This window comes from Eschrichtius robustus, chromosome 2, assembly GCF_028021215.1.
Source record: "Eschrichtius robustus isolate mEscRob2 chromosome 2, mEscRob2.pri, whole genome shotgun sequence".
NCBI classification, from domain to species: Eukaryota; Metazoa; Chordata; class Mammalia; order Artiodactyla; family Eschrichtiidae; genus Eschrichtius; species Eschrichtius robustus.
The window spans coordinates 178,684,724-178,702,021 of record NC_090825.1 but is presented as its reverse complement, the minus strand read 5'-3'; the positions used below and the strand labels follow the sequence as shown (position 1 = coordinate 178,702,021).

The 17,298-nt window shown below is 55.7% G+C and overlaps 1 protein-coding gene across 2 annotated transcripts in view; it reads left to right on the top strand.

The window, feature by feature from the left end:
- The window catches only part of PWWP3A (PWWP domain containing 3A, DNA repair factor), a 36,947-nt gene that overhangs the window by 1,566 nt on the left and 18,083 nt on the right, over positions 1 to 17,298 (top strand). The window contains exon 1 of one of the 2 annotated variants that reach the window (XM_068537406.1): positions 16,904 to 16,989. The exons of the other annotated variant lie outside the window; for it this stretch is intronic. The gene's annotated coding sequence lies outside the window, so the exon portion shown is untranslated. Of the gene's footprint in view, positions 1 to 16,903; positions 16,990 to 17,298 lie in introns of those variants that run through there. 2 annotated transcript variants of the gene reach the window in all.

Here is a 17,298-nt window from a genome sequence, read left to right as displayed (position 1 = left end):
AGACCATAGCATAATACTGCTTTTAAAACAAAACAAAACAACTTTATTGAGACATAATTCACATATCATACAATTCACGTATTTAGAGTGTACAATTCAACGGTTTTTGGAATATTACATTATCAATTTTTTAAAAAAAGCGTGTCAAATATATTTAACATAAAATGTGCCATTTTAACCACTCGCGTCGGCACCAATTCTTGGTGTTATTTTTTAAAATTGACTATTTGGAGTTAGTCCCTATTTTTAATTTCCCACGCAGGGTAACAATACCTTTCTCACGAGTTTATTAGCCATTTGTGATTCTTTTCTTATTGGCCTCCTGCTCATCTGTACGGAACGCCCCTTTTTCTTGGGGACCTGCTGATTCTCTGCAATAGGGTGATGGAGCCTTTCCCAGCAAAGCTCTGCAAACACCCTTCCTGGGCGACAGCACTGCCTGTGTCTCCGTCCTCTGCACTGCAGCCTGGCTCCCGGTCCTGGGAAGTAGGTCAGGGTTTCAGTTCATGGTTTACTTCCAAGGACTCTGGGAGCTGTTGAGAGGATGGTTAAAAGAACAACTTGGGAACGGTTGAACAATAAGCATTGTTAGTTTCCTGTTGGGCTTAGAGCTACACCGGTTGGTGTGCGGCTGCCGCGTGGGAACCGGCCGGCTGGTGGTTCTCAGTCCCCCACCCGGGGTCCTGCACTCGTGGTGTGTCCTCCTCAAACGGCTGCTCGGCACTTTTTGCAGCACCTCCTGGTGCCCCTACTCGGGCAGGAACATGTGAAGCGTTTCGATAAGCAGACTGTGGTTTTATTGTTTAGGACAGGCTGTCATTGAAGCATTAGGTTCTTGGAGCCAGAGGGAGCTCTGCGTGACCCTGAGGCTGATTATCTGGGGCTTCTCACCGTAGGGCCCCCGCGTTTCCAACGGCGGCTGGAACAAGTCACCACAGTCTTGGTGACTGAAAACCACACAGCTTGGTTCTCTGACAGTGCTGACGTCAGGAGTCCGACTCGGGTCTCACGGGGCTGAATCCAGGCGTGGGCAGGGCTGGTCCTTCCAGAGGCTCCAGGGGAGCAGGGGTTCCCGCCTTTTCCAGCTTCTAGAGGCGCCGCATCCCTGGCTCGCGGCCCCTCCTCCATCCTCACAGCCAGCAGTGCAACATCTCCCGTCTCCCTCGGCCTCAGACCCTCCCGCCTCCCTCTTGTGAGGACCCTCACCATGTGAGATGACATGTCCACAGGTCCTGGGACCAGGGTAGGGACACGCCTGGGAGCTGTGTTCTAACACCTGCTCTGGAAATTGTGGATGTTCTTTCTGTCTGGGCTCTCAGCAGCCATCTCCGTGGCCTTGAGACAAACTGTATACAAAGCTTTTGTGAGCTGGGCAGGCCGAGGGTCTGGGGAATGCTGGGCGTGGCCAGGGGGCAGACGCAGAGAGCCCCTCCACCCCTAGGCCTCCCCCAGGGACCCAGACCGAGGCCCGGGCCTCAGAGTGTGGGCCCTGGGAGACTAGATGGGGCAGGGAGCCACCTGGGCCCCTGCAGGCTGGCTCTGAGAATCCTGCCGAGAGAGGGGCTGCACCCTGGTGCCCGAGTTGGAGGACCGGGGAGCGGGCACTGCAGCGGTGTCCGTCCCTGCAGTGCAGGGCCTGGGGTTTGGGAGCCGCTGGGCCCACGCAAGCCTCTCTCCTGGTCCTGGCGTGTGGTTCCAGGTCGATCTTTGAGCTGCCCCAGCCTCTCTGCCGTTTGGAAACGGGGTCATTGCCACAGAAGCTGACAACCAAGGGGCGGGACCCCTGGCTGGGCTCTGGGGGTCAAGGTGGCCCCGGGGCCTCGGCATCACTGTCGTGCGCACAGCCGGGGGTGGGGCCCCCACGGGAGAGCAAAGCTGCCCCAGCGGCGCCCTCACATCCCACGGCGGAGCTCACGGGGCAGCTGCGGGGGAGCAGGTGTGGAGCAGGTGTCCCAGCGCGGGAGGTGAGGGTGGGCGCCGGGCCAGGTCCAGGCAGCGGGAAGGAGCGCGCAGGTGCCCGGCCGGCCCTTGAGATCCCAAGCGAGATGCCCTAGCGCCTCGTCCCGACGTGAGAGGTCACATGGCCAGGTGGGGCTGCCAGGACGACGGGGCCTCGTGCCGCGTGCCCAGGAAGGAGGGGAGAGAACGGTCTGGGCGCTGGCGCTGGCTTCGGTCGCACGTGGACTCGCGTCCTTAGAGTTCAGGTTTTGTTATCGATTGAACTGTGCCCCCCAGAAAAGCTCAGAAGTTGAAGTCCTGACCCGGCACCTCAGAGTGGGACCTGAGTGGGAACGGGGTCTTTGCGGGAGCAGCTAGTTAAGGGGAGGTCACACGGAAGCAGGTGGTCCTAATGCAGCAGGACTGGTGTCCTTATGAGGGGGGATGTTTGGACACAGACGCACAGGGAGGCGCCGTGTCCCCCGGAAGCCGGGAGAGAGCGGGGGTGGGGGTGGGGTGCAGGTGGTCCCTCGGCAGGAGCCAGCCTGGGACCCCTGATCTCAGGTGTTGTTTAAGCCTCCCTGTTCGTGGTGCTTTGTTACGGCTGCCCTTTAACCGAACACGGGCATTGATTTTTACTATTATTGCAGAAGGCATGCCCGTTGTCCACGTCCCTCCCTCACCGGGTCAGGGGAGAGCCCGGGGTGGGCACTGTCATCGGCTCGGCTCGGTGTGTGGCTTCCCCAGGTGGCCACGGGGCTGGGCTGCTTGGGGGCTGGGACCTGGCCGTCCCCACGCCTGCTGCTGGCTCCTCCCCCCGCCCCCCGCAGTCGGGCCTTGTCCCTGCCCTGCGGGGCGCTAAACCCTCCCTGGGAGCGATGGCTCCCCCCGGCCGCAGTCACGAGGCATCATAAAGGCCACCACCCTCGGAAGGGCCAGGCGCTGGCTTGACCGGTTCCTGGAACAGAGAGCGGACCCCAGCCCCTCCCCGGTGCTCTGCCCTCGCACACAGGGCGCCTGGACAGCGTCCTTCAGCCAGGGCCACCCAGTCTCCCCTTGGGCCCACTGTCCCCGCACCTCTGCGCCCATTTCTCAAAACCAAACTCACTTTCCTTGTCGCTTTGGAATAAGTTGTAGATTTCAGAGGGGTTTTAGATTCACGATAAAATAATGACAGGAGCTGGGAGCCCCACACCTGGTTCCCCTTGTGCGGTACATTTGTCACAAACAACGAACTCGAGATGTGATGAACTGACACCCATGCTTTGTTCAGATCTCCTCGGGTTCCCCTGACGTCCTCAGGGTCCCCCGTGATGTCCAGGCCTCCCGTCTCCTGGGGCCCTCTGGGCTGTCACGGTTTCTCAGTCGTGCCTCGTTTGGTGCCCTGGGCAGTTGTGAGGGGGACGGGTCAGGGGGGTTTGTAGAACGAGCCCCACAACTGGGGTTCGTCTGGTGTTTTTCTCGTGGTTATTAGCCTGGGGAGGTGGCTTTGGGGAGGTGGCTTCAGGGAGGAGCCCTTGGTCCAGGCCCGCCTCCGTGGGGTCTCCTGTGAACTCGGGTCACATGTCCCCTGGACTCAGGTCCTGGGGGGAGACCTCAGGACACCCACCCAGCACCTCTGGCATATTTCACATCATCGATAACCGGGCTCTTCTGTTTTCTAACATTATTTCATTTTGGCGTTATGTATGTTTTACTCATATTTTATGACCTTTAAAAATGCAAGGATACCACTTGTATCTGCAATCCTAAATGAAATGTCTACTTTGTCCTGCTTTTGAACTGTAAAGGGAATCATCATACTCTGAAAAAAAAAAATTAAAGGAACACCTCAGATCTCAGAATCTGAAAACAAAAAGTAACATTTTTGTGTCCTTAAAAAAACAATACTCAAGTGTTTGGTCATTCATACGAAAAAAAAAAAAGTATGTGCCCTTCCTTGGATTTCAGAAGGAAATACTTCTTCGAATCGCTGGTGGTGTCTCTCTAGGACCATTTTAAAGGAAACTGTATGCTCTTTTAACCTGAGAAAGGCAGCACATCAGCTGAGACACCTTTACGAGAGATTCGCCCACAGTCATGGGTCTCACTGGGGCAGTCCTGCCCCCAGGGGGACGCTGGGCGGCGTCTGGGGGCATCTGTGGCCGTCAGGACTGGGGGGGCTCCTGGCATCGAGTGGGTGGAGGTCAGGGAGGCTGTTCCACGCCCCCCAGTGGCCAGGACGGTCCCCACAGAGGATGGGCAGCAGATGCAGCAGTGGCGGGGGGGAGACCCTGCCCTAGGCTGACAGAGCGCTCCCCTGTGTGCATCCCCATATTCCCTTTCTGTAAGGACACCATTGTGTTGGATCAGGGCCCCCTGATCACACCTGCAACGACCTTATATCCAAACAAGGTCTCGGCCTGAGGTCCTGAGGCTCAGGTCTTCACACGTGGACTTGGAGGTCCGATTCAAGCCCCACACCCGCCTTCTCTTTGTACACTGGACTCGCCCCTGCTGAAGGGTGTCTTTATCTCGTCAAGGTCGTCGGGGATTCCAGTCCTGTCCTTGCCGGCACCTTTGTGTTGGGACCGTTGGCTTCAGGAGACGGGAGCAGCACTTAAAAGCTTCCTTTCAACTCGCCACCTCCATCCTGGGGACAGGCACTGTTTTTGGAGAGCGCTGAGGGGGGCACCGTCCCGCCGCGACAGCCTCCCCGATTCCAGGGACGGTGCCCCAATGGGACAGGCGCTTTCAGGGAGTCCTTGCAATTTCCAGGCACCCAGAGCCAGCATGGGGGTGTCGGGGTCACTGCGGCGGTGGGGCACTTCATTTTAAGCCACTGCCCTCCTGTAGGGGCACAGCGGTGGCCTCCCTCTCACCTGGAGTCCCGTGGGTTCCACCATGGCTGCGTTTTCAGGACAGCGCTTTTCTGTTGCTTCCAGAACCTCCGGTTGCTAGTAGAATATTAACGCCCTCCTTTATCCTAACAAGGATACGCGCACTGTCTCCAAGTAGGGGACTCCGACCTTGACACGGGTTTGCAGAAACACAACGTGCTGCGGGGTCTTAGATGCATTACTGGGCTCTGTCCCCACGGAGCTGGGCCCCATCAGGGACACCCCACAGTCCGGGCCCTCTGAGCTGCCCACTCGTGGGTCTGGGCACAGGCGGACATCCTGCGAACGCCGAGGTCGGGAGGAACCTGGGGTGGGGGGTAGCCAGGGCTGCTCAGAGGCCCCCAAGTCTCCTGGACAGATGGGAACCGGTCCTGACTTGAGTGTGAGGGGGACGCAGAATCAGGACAGTGCAGCCCCCAAGAGGAAGGACCTGCCCATATCCCCAGGCCTCCCGCTCCCCGCCCCGCCGTGCGGGCTCAAAGGCCTTCTCCATGGCGTGTGGTCACACAGGTGTCCACTCGCCTCTGTTCACCTGCAGCCCCGCCGGCCTGGGGAGAGAACTGATTTCTGGAGCACTGCTTTCATTTTTTTAAATGCAGTTTCAAACTTGTTACTTGAAGTAATTAATAGAGTCACAGAAGGGTGCAAAGAAATGTACAGGCAGTTCTGTACGTACTAGAGCACCCTTGCTCCAGCCTCCCCAGCGGTGACATCTTGTAACCATGGCACCGAGATGCTACAGCACCTAGATACCAGAGCACCCAGAGAGTAGCTAGATACCAGAGTAAGCAGATAGCGACTAGATTAACTAGATACTACAGCACCCAGATAGTAACTAGATCCCAGACACCAGGGTAACCAGACAGCAGAGCATCAAAGCCAGGCCACTGCTGCCGGCACAACCCAGGAGCCCGTTCGGATCTTGCCAGTTCCACGTGTGCATCTGTCTGTGTTTCCCTGCCATTCGGTTACATGTGCAGATGTGAATCACGGCTCCTGAGGTCAAGTTACAGAAGGACACGGGCCCCCACCACAGGCCCGCCCTCGCCAGGCCGTCTCTCCATCCTGAGAGCTACTTCTGCCACCTCGCGCGCCCCCGAGGACGAGGCAAATTACTGAGCAGGCAGCAGCATGATTGAGAATACAGCAAACGCACTCTGTATCCAAAAAAAGTTTATTTTTATTATCTTTCCTCTGTTTCCCTCACTCCCTTATATTCTGATGTATGGCGCTGTTGAAAGCAGGTATCAGAGACTAGGATTTTCATACAAAAAAAAAAAAAAGAAAGAAAAGAAAGAACAAAAGGGAGTGTTTACGGAAACGTTCACAGCTATATTGTACCACCGAGGCAGTGCGTCCTGGTGAGCGCTGATGGGTGACGTGGGGCGGCTCAGCGGCCAGGCCGAGGGCGTCGGCGATTGATGTCCCAAACGGTGGGAGACACACAGACCTGGGCGGCCTGGGAGAGGGGTGCACTCGGGGGCGCGAACGCGTCCATCTTCCAGATGTGCTCGTCATCAGCTGGCAACTCGACCGTTCTCCAGCTCTTGTCACTCTGACGTGCAGTCGTGGGGTTTTAAATTTTTTATTGATCAGTTTCACATTCAGAGAATGAAATTCTGGATGGTAGGGAGACCGACACCTCCCGGCGTCGTCCCACTTTGTTTTAGTAAGATTGTACAGTGAAGTCGTCTGCTCCTCATCAAAAGAATTAAAAGCCTAAATATACCACGGTTCGTGTCGTAAGCTGACCCGTGAACCGTGGCGAATATAAAATATGACTCAACTGAAACACTAAATGCTTGCAGTTTTTATCTCTTAGCCAGATCCATGACGGCCTATTCTGTCCAACGACAGACGTGCATGGACACGGAAAGTTGAACCCAAGCTTCAAAACGGCCCCAGTGTCGCCGGCGGGGGTGGGGGACGGCAGTCAGGGTTTCATGGGGATGGGCTTTCAGTTTAGGAAGATGGAAGGTTCTGGGGATGGAGGGTGGGGATGGCCGCACAACAGTGTGAATGTGCTTAGTGCCACTGAGCTGTGCGCTTAGACGGTAATTTTAGATTATGAGTGTTTTACCACAATTTTTGAAAACTGCCCCCGTGTGACAATTAGACACAGAAATAAACAATCCTTCGAATCCACACGGTGGAACTGAGGGGCACCCGCCCAGTGAGAGGCAGGCGACAGTCACCGTGCCTCTGGTGTGCAGCCCGATTCCCGCCGGGGCCCAGCCTGGAGCCAGGAGCCAGGAGCCAGCCCGGTGCTTCAGTTCTGGGTTCCTGCTGCAGCTGGCGGCCAGGAGTGGCTGTCGAGCTTCTTGGGGACCTAGAAAGGCAGAATCCTTGTTTCCGCTCAGTGTCTCTTGGGTGGAACCGAAACGGGGTTGGGGTGACCCTGAGAAATTTGGGTTCTGGGTGCCACATTGAGTGCTGGTTTGGACCCTGGGGGCACTGGACGGGGGCGGTCAGCGCTGTGTCCGTGTGGAGGAGTTGCAGACAAAGAAGAAAGTTACTGCCTGGAACAATGTGAGATAATATGATAGAGGACCTTGAAGAAAACAAAAGACGGTTGTAGATTACTGACGTCTGGGAGAAGAACAAGGAAACAGAAAAAAGGAAGAAAACAAATCCTCACAGCGGCGCTTTTTTGAAATGCAGATGACACTGTGCAGCCTGCCCTGAAATGCCTAATAGTTAAAATGAAAGGCTTTTTAAAAAAATCAAAGGCAAACAGGATGGAAACTCAAACGGGGCCTAATCCTTGACTCTTTGTTGGAGAGACACTGCAGCGCACCGCCCTCTCCTGGTCTGGGGACACCGGGGATCTCCGTGGAGTGGAGGACAGAGCGACGGGAGAACTGAAGCGGGGCCACGACGGGGTCATGTTCCTGGCGGGGTGTCTGTCGCCCTCTGATGCGAACAGTGAACACACCAGGAAGCATCCCACATGGTATGCTTGCTCGTAGGGATGAATTTAGAGGAAAAAAAATTTTACGTGGTAAAATATAAAATGTATCATTTTTAAGTGCACAGCTCGGTGGCATTAAGCACATTCACATTGTCGTGCGACTGTCCCCACCATCCATCTCCTGGAGTCTTCCATCTTCCTAGACTGAAGCTCTGTCCCCATGAAACACTGACTCCCCACCCCTCCCCCAGCCCCCACCATCTACTTCCTGTCTCTGTGGACGTGACTCCTCCAGGGACCTCATGTGAGTGGAATCGGACAGTATTTGTCCTTCCGTGTCTGCGCGCCTCTCTGAGCATCACGTTCTCAAGGTTCATTCACGTTGTAGCAGGTGTCAGAATCTCCTTCTCTTTTTATTTAAATTTATTTTTATTTTTGGCCACGTTGGGTCTTTGTTGCTGCCTGCGGGCTTTCTCTAGTTGCGGTGAGCGGGGGCTACTCTTCGTTGTGGTGCGTGGGCTTCTCATTGCAGTGGCTTCTCGTTGTGGAGCACGGGCTCTAGGCGAGCGGGCTTCAGGACTTGTGGTTCTCGGGCTCTATAGCGCAGGCTCAGTAGTTGTGGCGTACGGGCTTAGTTGCTCCGCGGCATGTGGGATCTTCCTGGACCAGGGATCGAACCCATGTCCCCTGCATTGGCAGGTGGATTCTTAACCACTGCGCCACCAGGGAAGTCCCTCCTTCTCTTTTAAGGCGGAATAACATTCCAGTGTGTAGATGGACCACATTGTGTTTATCCATCATCCGTCCATGGACACTTGGCGTCGTTTCTACCTTTTGGCTGTTGTGAATCATGCTGCTATGAACACGCGTATGCAAATATCTCTGAGTCCCTAATTTCCCTTCTTTTGGGTATGTACCGAGGAGTGGGATTGCTGGAGCATATCGTGATTCTATGTTTAAATTTTTGAGGACCCTACAGACTTTCCACAGCAGCTGTACTTTTTTCATTCCCACCAGCCACGCAAGAGGGTTCCAATTTCCCCACATCCTCACCAATTCGTTATTTCCTGTGTTTTTGTTGTTGTTTAGTATTTGCCATCCTAATGGGTGTGGTTTTGGTATGTGTTTTTGAACCGTGTTCTTAGTAATATCACCATGCTTAATATTTTTGGTATTTATAAAGGTGGGTTGGAAATACATAAAATGGGGATTAGAAGGCATGGATAATTTTCTTCTTATTCCATTGTCCACAACTGCAATTTTTTTCAAAGGCTTAAAACTACACACATTGATTCTCTCACAGTCCTGGAAATCAGGAGTCTAACATGGGTCTCACGGGCTAAAATCCAGGTGTGGGCAGGGCTGCATTTCTTTCTTGAGGCTACAGGGGAGACTGGTGCCTGCCTTTTCCAGATTCTAGAGGGGCCGCATCCTTGTCTGGTGACACACTTTTCTCTCCAAGGCCAGGGGTAGCTGGAGCGCTCTACAGACGGGATCTATGTTGTGTTGGGATTCCCGGGCCAGGCACTCCAGCTGCTGCCCCGTTAGCATTTCATCTGAGGTGCTAGTCCCCTGCCAGCACAGCCCCCGTGGATGGCACCAAGTCCTGAGCCCCGAGAATAACCATGTGCCAAACGCACACGGCTGGTTACTGAGGTGCATGGCTGGACTGTCTCGGGTCTCAGGCAGGAAGGTTTTGCGTGAAGAGGAAAACCAAGTTCCGTTTGCCAAAATCAGGTTGGGAATGCCAGGAGATGGTGGAGGGAGAAAGATGGGGTGGGCTGACATGGGGAGCTGGTGAAGGACGTCCCGGGACAGGCCGCCTGACCCCTGGGCTCTCCCCTCCTCCTGCTGTGGCCCCCGCCCAAAGGGCAGCGCTGACCTACACAGGGAAGTTCTGGAGGAAATCTGCCTGCTGCGAGGGTTGCCTTTCCCTTCATTTGTTCAGACACCAGTTGTCAAGCATACCCTGGGTGCAGGTGCAGGGCTCGTCCTGAGGACACTGCAGGGAGCAAGCTGACCCAGGCGCGGCTACTTCCAGCACTGCTGGCAGGGATGCAATTAGTCTATGGCCGTGGGCCTCACCCGAGGGGGATTCTGCTCCCCTGGGACACTGGGCCATGTCTGGGGACATCTGTGGTTGTCACGACTGAGGGTGCCCCTGGCATTGAGTGGATGGGGGCCACGGAGGCTGCTCTACACCCCACAGTGCCTGCGACCTCCCCCCCCCCCCCGCCAGAAAACAACTGGCCGCAGCATCAGCAGTCACAGGGGGAGACCCTACTCTGGCGTTAAAGCTGGTCAGTGCACAATGGGGTCAGTGCTGAGAAGGGCACACGGCTCCTTCACAGTGGTCAGCGGAGCCATGGATGAGGCCTGAAGGCCAAGTGAGGAGTCGGGGCTCCCGGGACAGCTGGCAGTGGGGCAGCTGTGGGGATGGGGGTCAACACGGTACGGCAAAGAGCAGTTAGCTCAGCAGCACTTGATCACCCCTTGGGGCCTAGACAGAGCACAGAAGAGCTAGCATTATGTTGGTGGTCTTAAAATTTTTTACTTTTTTTTTTTTTTTAAATAACAGTACAGAAGTAATACAGGCCTAAGGCAGCCAGACAAAGCTAAAGAACATGATGGAACCCCGCCTGCCCTTCCTCCAGTTCGGCCCTGCGCCCACGTCTCGCTGACGATGAGCTGGGCCTTGGCTCTATGGGGACCTGGGCACATTAGGCTTTCATTGTTTTAATTAGTAGCTTGGTTCTCCTTGGGTTTCTTGTGAATCATGGGCGTCTTCCAACAACCACGTTAATATTCATCTTTGTCAGACGCGGTCGTGCTGCACGCCTACCAAGTGCTGGCCGGGGCGCCTGGCTGCTGGGCTTCAGCTGGCTGGTGGGCTGGGCCGTGCAGGCTACTTCTCTGCTTTAGCTTAGCTGGTCCAGCTCCGCAAGGGTCTGGCCAATCCTGCCTCGTGGCTCAAGGCCCGCGAATGGGACGTCGGAGGTCCCTGACCCCCACCTGCTCCGCCATCTCCCGCCGTCTCTCTGTCTCTTGATCTCCATGGGTACCCACCTCTCACGGCTCCTTTCCCTCTCCTCCCGAATGCAGCTATTTTCTCATGCAGAGGAGTTTAGCTGTCTCCCTGTGGGCCCTTTCCTCTCACGTCCTCAGGGCCTCGCTCACCGTCCCCTAGTACTAATTACGGTATTTTCCTAAACAAGCCCAGTTGGTCTCTAAAATGAGTTCTGATACCAGCTGGTTAAATTAATTTTTTCCCCAACCATCCTCTACGATACAGTAACGAAAGACACACAGTCTCTTGCCGGCAGGAGGTCAGCGTCTCGGGTAGACGAGTACGTAGACAAATAATTACACTACAGCGTAAATCAGCGAGGCTTCGCACGGTGGTGCTGCAGTGACAAACACCCCGCAGCTCAGCATCTATAAGCAACTAAGGTTCATTTCTCACAGACACTAGTGGGACTTGGTTGAACATCATCCCCCCCAAATTCATGTCCACCCAGAACCTCAGAATGTGATCTTATTTGGAAATAGGGTCTGTGCCGACGTAATCAGTTGAGATGAAGCCGTACTGGATTAGGGTGGGCCCTAAATCCAACAACTGGTGTCCGTATAAGAGGAGACACAGGGACACCTGGCAGGGAGAAAAAGCCATGTGAAGATGGAGGCAGGGAGGGGAGGGATGTGTCTACAAGTCAAGGATTGCCAGAGCCCCTAGCAGCGGGGAGAGGGGGGTGGGGCAGATTCTCCCTCAAGCCCCCAGAAAGAACCAGTGCAGCCCACACCTCGATCTCAGATGTCTCCGGAAGTGTGGGGACAGGGATGTCATTGCTTGCAGCCACGGGAACTCATCCACCAGCCGTCCACCAGAGCTGGTGGCGCTCATCTGTGTATCACCATCCTCCTTACTCTCGGGCCCGGCTGGCGGGGCAGCCAGCATCAGGGGCAGAGCCGGTCCCCAGGGTGGACAGAAAGGGGATGAGGGGACATGCATGCTGGCCACGGTGCTCTGCTCACATTTCATCAGCCAAAGCAAGTGCCCTGACCACGTCTGCATCAAGTGGGCAGGATGCGTCCCATGGAGGAGAGAGAACCAAACAGACAGGAACAGTGCCAGTGACCACCATGCTTTAGGTTCAGACCGGCCGTGGGCTCAGAGGGAAACCTGCTCCCTGGGCTGGGCTCCCAGGGAGGGTTTCACGAAACTTGAGCTGGGACTGGAGGGGGAGGTGGCCCTGGAGAGAACAGAAACGGAGGAAGGCGGGAGAGGGAACTTGGGAACTCTGCCTCAGTGGACCAAGGGACGCCTGCACTGCAGCAGGTTACCAAAAATGGCAGCTTAAAACAACACTATCTGAAAGCTTCTGTGGGTCAGGAGCCCGGGCACGTGTGGCTGGGTGTTCTGCTAGGGTCCCCTGGTGGTGATCCAGGTGTCAGCTGGGGCTGTGTTGCATCCGAGGCTGGGGCCTCTTCCAAGTTCACAGGTTGTTGGCTGAGTTCCTTTCCTGGCAGCTGCATGACGCACGGCATCTTCCTTCCCCATGGACCACAGGAGAGCCTCTGCAGCCTCCGGGGGAGCCCAGTCTTCTCTTCTAAATGGCTCCTTCGATCTGGCCCGGCCCAGCCAGGATAATCTCCCTTTTAATTAACTACAGGTCAGCTGATTAGGGACCTTCATTCCATCAGGAAAATCCCTTTGCCTTTGCCAGAGTATCATATGATCAGGATGTGACGCTCATCACATCGCAGGTTCTACCCACGCTCAAGGGCGTGAGCCACTGGGGACCAGCTTAGTATTCTGCCTGCCACCCAGTTAAAGACACTGACAGCAGGGGGGAGACTGGGTGGAGAACGGCCAACAGGAGGCCGCTGGCACAACAGCTTGAGGTGTGGCCGTTGGCACCTGGGGTCTCGGCAGGAGTGATTCAGGACATGCAGGTGCCTTTCTCATTGGGGTTTGTTCTCGGCCCCCCAGAGTCACAGCACCAGCCTCCCCTCTATTTTACATGCTATGGGTAAGGGTCCCAAGTAACAAAAATGCTGCTCTGAGTTACATAGGGGTGAGGTGTGGAAGGCTTCTGCTGTGACAGTTTGTCAGCTGCCCTCCAATATCCCTTCTCCCTCAAATAGAAGAACCCCATTCTTGATTAGGCATGTGGCCCCCAGAATAAGGGCAACTCTCCCAGCCGGCCTGCACCTAGGCATAGCTGGGTGGGTATGTTTGGACCCGTGGGACGTGGGGCAGACATGGTACATCCAAGGCCTAGGTGACTCAGGCCCCCCACTGACCCTCGATCCCTGCAGTGGGCAGATGGGCCCCAAAGATGTCCACACCCTCATCTCTGGAAACTCTGTATATATCATGTGAGATGGCAAAGGGGACTCTGCGGGTGGGATTGAGGTTAGGGACCTTAAGAGAGGGAGATTATCCGGCACACACACAGCATGAAATACTATTCGGTAACAAAAAGGAAGGCAGTCCTGATACACTCGAGGGCTTGGAGGCACCTCCCGGGTGTTGTGCTAAGAGAGACGCAGCTCCAAAGGTTCTGTGCTGCACTGTCGCTTCTGTAGAACATTCTCAGGATGACGAAGATGGAGAAGAGTCCTGGTGCCCAGGGGTGAGGTGTGGTGGCGAGGTGGGGGTCTACCCAGGGTAGCTGGAGGGAGCTCTCTGTGGGGAGAGAAATGCCCTGTATCTTGACTGGTGGTTACACGAATCTACACAAGAGATACAATGACTCAGAAGTCTACACGCACTGTCCCCATGTCACTGTCCTGGTTTTGATACTATATTATAGTTACATAAGATAACCTTTGGAGGAAACTGGGTGACAGGTACAAGGGACCTCTCTGTACTACTTTTGCAAATTTCTATGAATCTATAATTATTTAAAAAATAATAAGATAGAAAAAAAATCTTCCTAGGGCACATCTAAGCCCCGAGGGACTCCTCTGTGTCACTCCACCTTCACCTTGGTCCTGGCCTCACTAGGCTTCACTTAGTTCCTCTGACGAGTTGGGCCTTCTGCCACCCCAGGGCCTTTGCACAGTTCCCTAAGCTCTGAAAGCTCTCTCCCAACCCATTCAGACGTCAGGTTTCAGGGTTAAACGTCATTTCCTTGATCCCCACCCACACCCCTGCTCCAGACAAGGTTGTCTCTTTGTAATTCTCAAAGCTCCCTGCGCTTCTCCTGTACTAACTTCTTCAGAACTTCTATTTATTTTTTGGTACAGTGGTTACCACTCTGGACTCTGGAGCGGGACTTCCTGTTTCAAGTCTTAGCTCTGCCTTAGACAGGTGACTTAACCTCTTTCTATCTCAGTTTCCTTTGAAGTCCCCAATGAATCACATCTGCTGGTATAATCCTCTCCCCTTGTATCTGAACTGGCCCTGTGAGTCGCTTTCACCAAGAGAACATGGTGGAAGTGAGGTCGTGCCAGCTCCAAGCCTACACCTTAAGAAGGGCTGGCAGCGTCCACCGTTGTGCTCTTGGGAACCTTGAGCAGCCGTGTAGGCAACAAGTCTGCTTCCCTGCTGAAGCGAGCATGTGGAGGGGCCGGGCCCTGAGAGCACGTGGAGAGACAAACCTGACAGGCCCAGGCTCTGGCTGACTCGCCAGCTGAACACAAGCACCCATGTGGCCACTGGCGAGACCAGAAGAACCACGCAGCTGAACCCAGGCCAGACTGCACAACTGTGAGCAAACAACTCGGTTCTTTCAGCTAATGGGCTTCGTGGTCCCTTGTTGTACAGTAATAACCAAAACAACTGGGCTGATTATTATTTTTTATCTTTAAATGCATGATACTAACGGTATGATTCTTTTTATTTATTTATTTATTTATTTTTGGCTGCCTTGGGGCTTCGTGGATGCACGCGGGCTTTCTCTAGTTGCGGCGAGTAGGGGCTACTCTTCACTGCGGTCCGCGGGCTTCTCATTGCGGTGGCTTCTCTTGTTGTGGAGCACGGGCTCTAGGCACGTGGGCTCAGTAGTTGTGGCTCGCGGGCTCTAGAGCACAGGCTCAGTAGTTGTGGCGCATGGGCTTAGCTGCTCCGCGGCATGTGGGATCTTCCTGGACCAGGGCTCGAACCCGTGCCCCCTGCATTGGCAGGCGGATTCTTTTTTTTTTTTTTTTTTTAAATGAAAGATGATTTATTCAGGGAGAAACACACTCCGTAGACAGAATGTGGGCCATCTCGGAAGGTGAGAGAGGCCTGGCAGGCGGATTCTTAACCACTGCATCACCAGGGGAGTCCCGGGGCCGATTATTATACTAACGTTTTAGGGTTCTTGTGTTAAATAAAATTAATAATTATAAAGTGCTTATAGTAGTGCCGGCATAAAGTGTTTCAGTCTTAGTTGTGGTTTTATTAAATGTCTTCTCCGTCAGGCTGAGTTCCCTGAGTGCTATTTTCCTCACCACTGTATGCCCAGTTCCTGTCACCAAGCAGTCACTCAAACATTCGTTTAAAGAATAAGCACACACCCCAAATCATCGAGACTCACAGTTGCACCAAAGAGTCTACTTCTGAAGCAGCACAAATGACGGGCAGAGTCAGTGAGGGAACATCCTTTGACAAGATCCACCCTTCTCAGAAGTCTGTTTGGCTTTCATTAAAAATTTTTCCCCTTCTACTGGAAATGCATCATAAATATTTCTTGTTACCGAAGACATTTCAAAAAATAACTTCCATCATATTTTAGCTAACCACACCTCTACTGTTGGACATCTCAGGGCCTCCTGATTTTTTCCACGATATAAGTAACGCTGCAGAAAACATCATTGCACACCCATCTTTGTGCACATCTGATTATATCTTTCCGATAAATCTCTGGAAGTGGAAATTGCGGGGTTGGAGGGTCTGCAACGTTTTCGAGGCATTTGACAGATAACGTCAAGTCGTTTTCCAGAAAGCTACCAATTCACACGTCTCAGCAGCCCCGAATTACGGCTGCCCATCTCACATCCCGCGCTGGGGCCGGGCCTGAGGATTTCTCTCGCCTTTGCTAATTGGATGATGGCAGAGAAAACGTATTATGTTTGTTACTGAACCATGAACCACGTCAAAGACGAAGACGTCTTTACACACACACACACACACACACACACACACACACACACACCCCGGAGCGAGCCAGCCTGCACCAGGGCGGAATCTGTATTTTCTCAAACGATGGAAATGGAACATCCAAATGGCCCGTGGACTGAGACGCCCCGCCCTGTTTCCATGCATTCGGGGCCCTAAGGAGGCCACGAAGGGACCCCACTCAACACCCTGATCTTGTGAACAGGGACTCCGACCCCCGCGTGACCGGGGCGAGCGGCCACCTGGCCCTGCGTGGGCTGCACCCGTGTCCACGGCCCCCTAGCGACCCGCCGCGTTTGACACAAAACTTCCTCGAACGAGGCGGGCCGAGCAGCACCGGCTCCCGAACGCGGCGCCACGACACGTTGAACCCCGAATTCTGCCTTCGACCCAACAGACACTCTGAGTCCGGCCGGGGCCGGAGGGGACACACTCGCGTGTGCGGCCGTCCGTGGGGTCGCCACTTCGCACACCTGAACCCCACACTGTGTCTTCACACCGACCCCACGGCGACCACCGCACTGACGTGGCCGGCGCGGGGGCGGCAGGGTACCTGCTTCCTGGGTCATCGCCCACACAAGTGGGTCATGTGCGAAACGCACGACCGCCCCTCTGGTGGGCGCGGGTCGGAACCGCCGCGACGCCTCACCTCTGGCGCCTCAGGCCGTGGAAGGTTCTGGAAGGCTCTCGAGGCTTTCCTCAGCGCCTCGGCGGGGAGGGGCCTCGAGGGCCGCGCGGGCCTGACAGGCGCAGTAAGGAGGCGGCGGGCGCCCGGGCCGGAAGATGGAGGTCGCCGCCGTCGCCGCCCACCTCGAGCCCGCACGCCCGCCCTCGCCCTTCAGTCAGCCTAGCGCGCGCTCGCCTGTCACTCTGCGAGCAGCCGGGCGGAAGGGGCGGGGCCGTGGCGCGAACGCGGGCTCCCCATTGGTCGGAGGCGGGGGCGGGGCTTGGCACAGCCGCCAGGCTGGCCCCGCCCCCGGCCCGCGGGAGCGGCGGCGGCGGCGGCGGCGGCGGCGGCGGCGGCGGAGGTGGTGAGCGCGGGCGCGGACGGCTGCGCCTGGGGCGGCGCGGGTGCAACCGCCGTTGGACCGCCGCGGCCACCTCGCCCTCCGCGCTGGGCTCGGGGACGCCGTGCTGGGGAGGCGGGGGGCCCGGTGAGCCCGGCGGGCTGCGCCCCTCGGGTCGGCCGGGCGGGGGCTGAGGCGGCGCGGCCGGGCCTGGGGGAGGGGTGAACCCCGAAAGAGGCTCCCCAGGGCGGTAACCCGCCCTGCCGCGGGAGCCCCCGTCTCTGTTCATTGAACCCCTTTGCTCTCTGAACCCCTTTTCTCCCTGGACCCCACTTCTGCATCGTGAACCCCCATCTCTGCTCCCCGAACCCCTACCTCTGCTCCCTGAAGCCCCTCGTTTGCTGCCTGAACCCCTATCTCTGCTGCCTGAAGCCCCACCTCTGCCCCCTGAAGCCC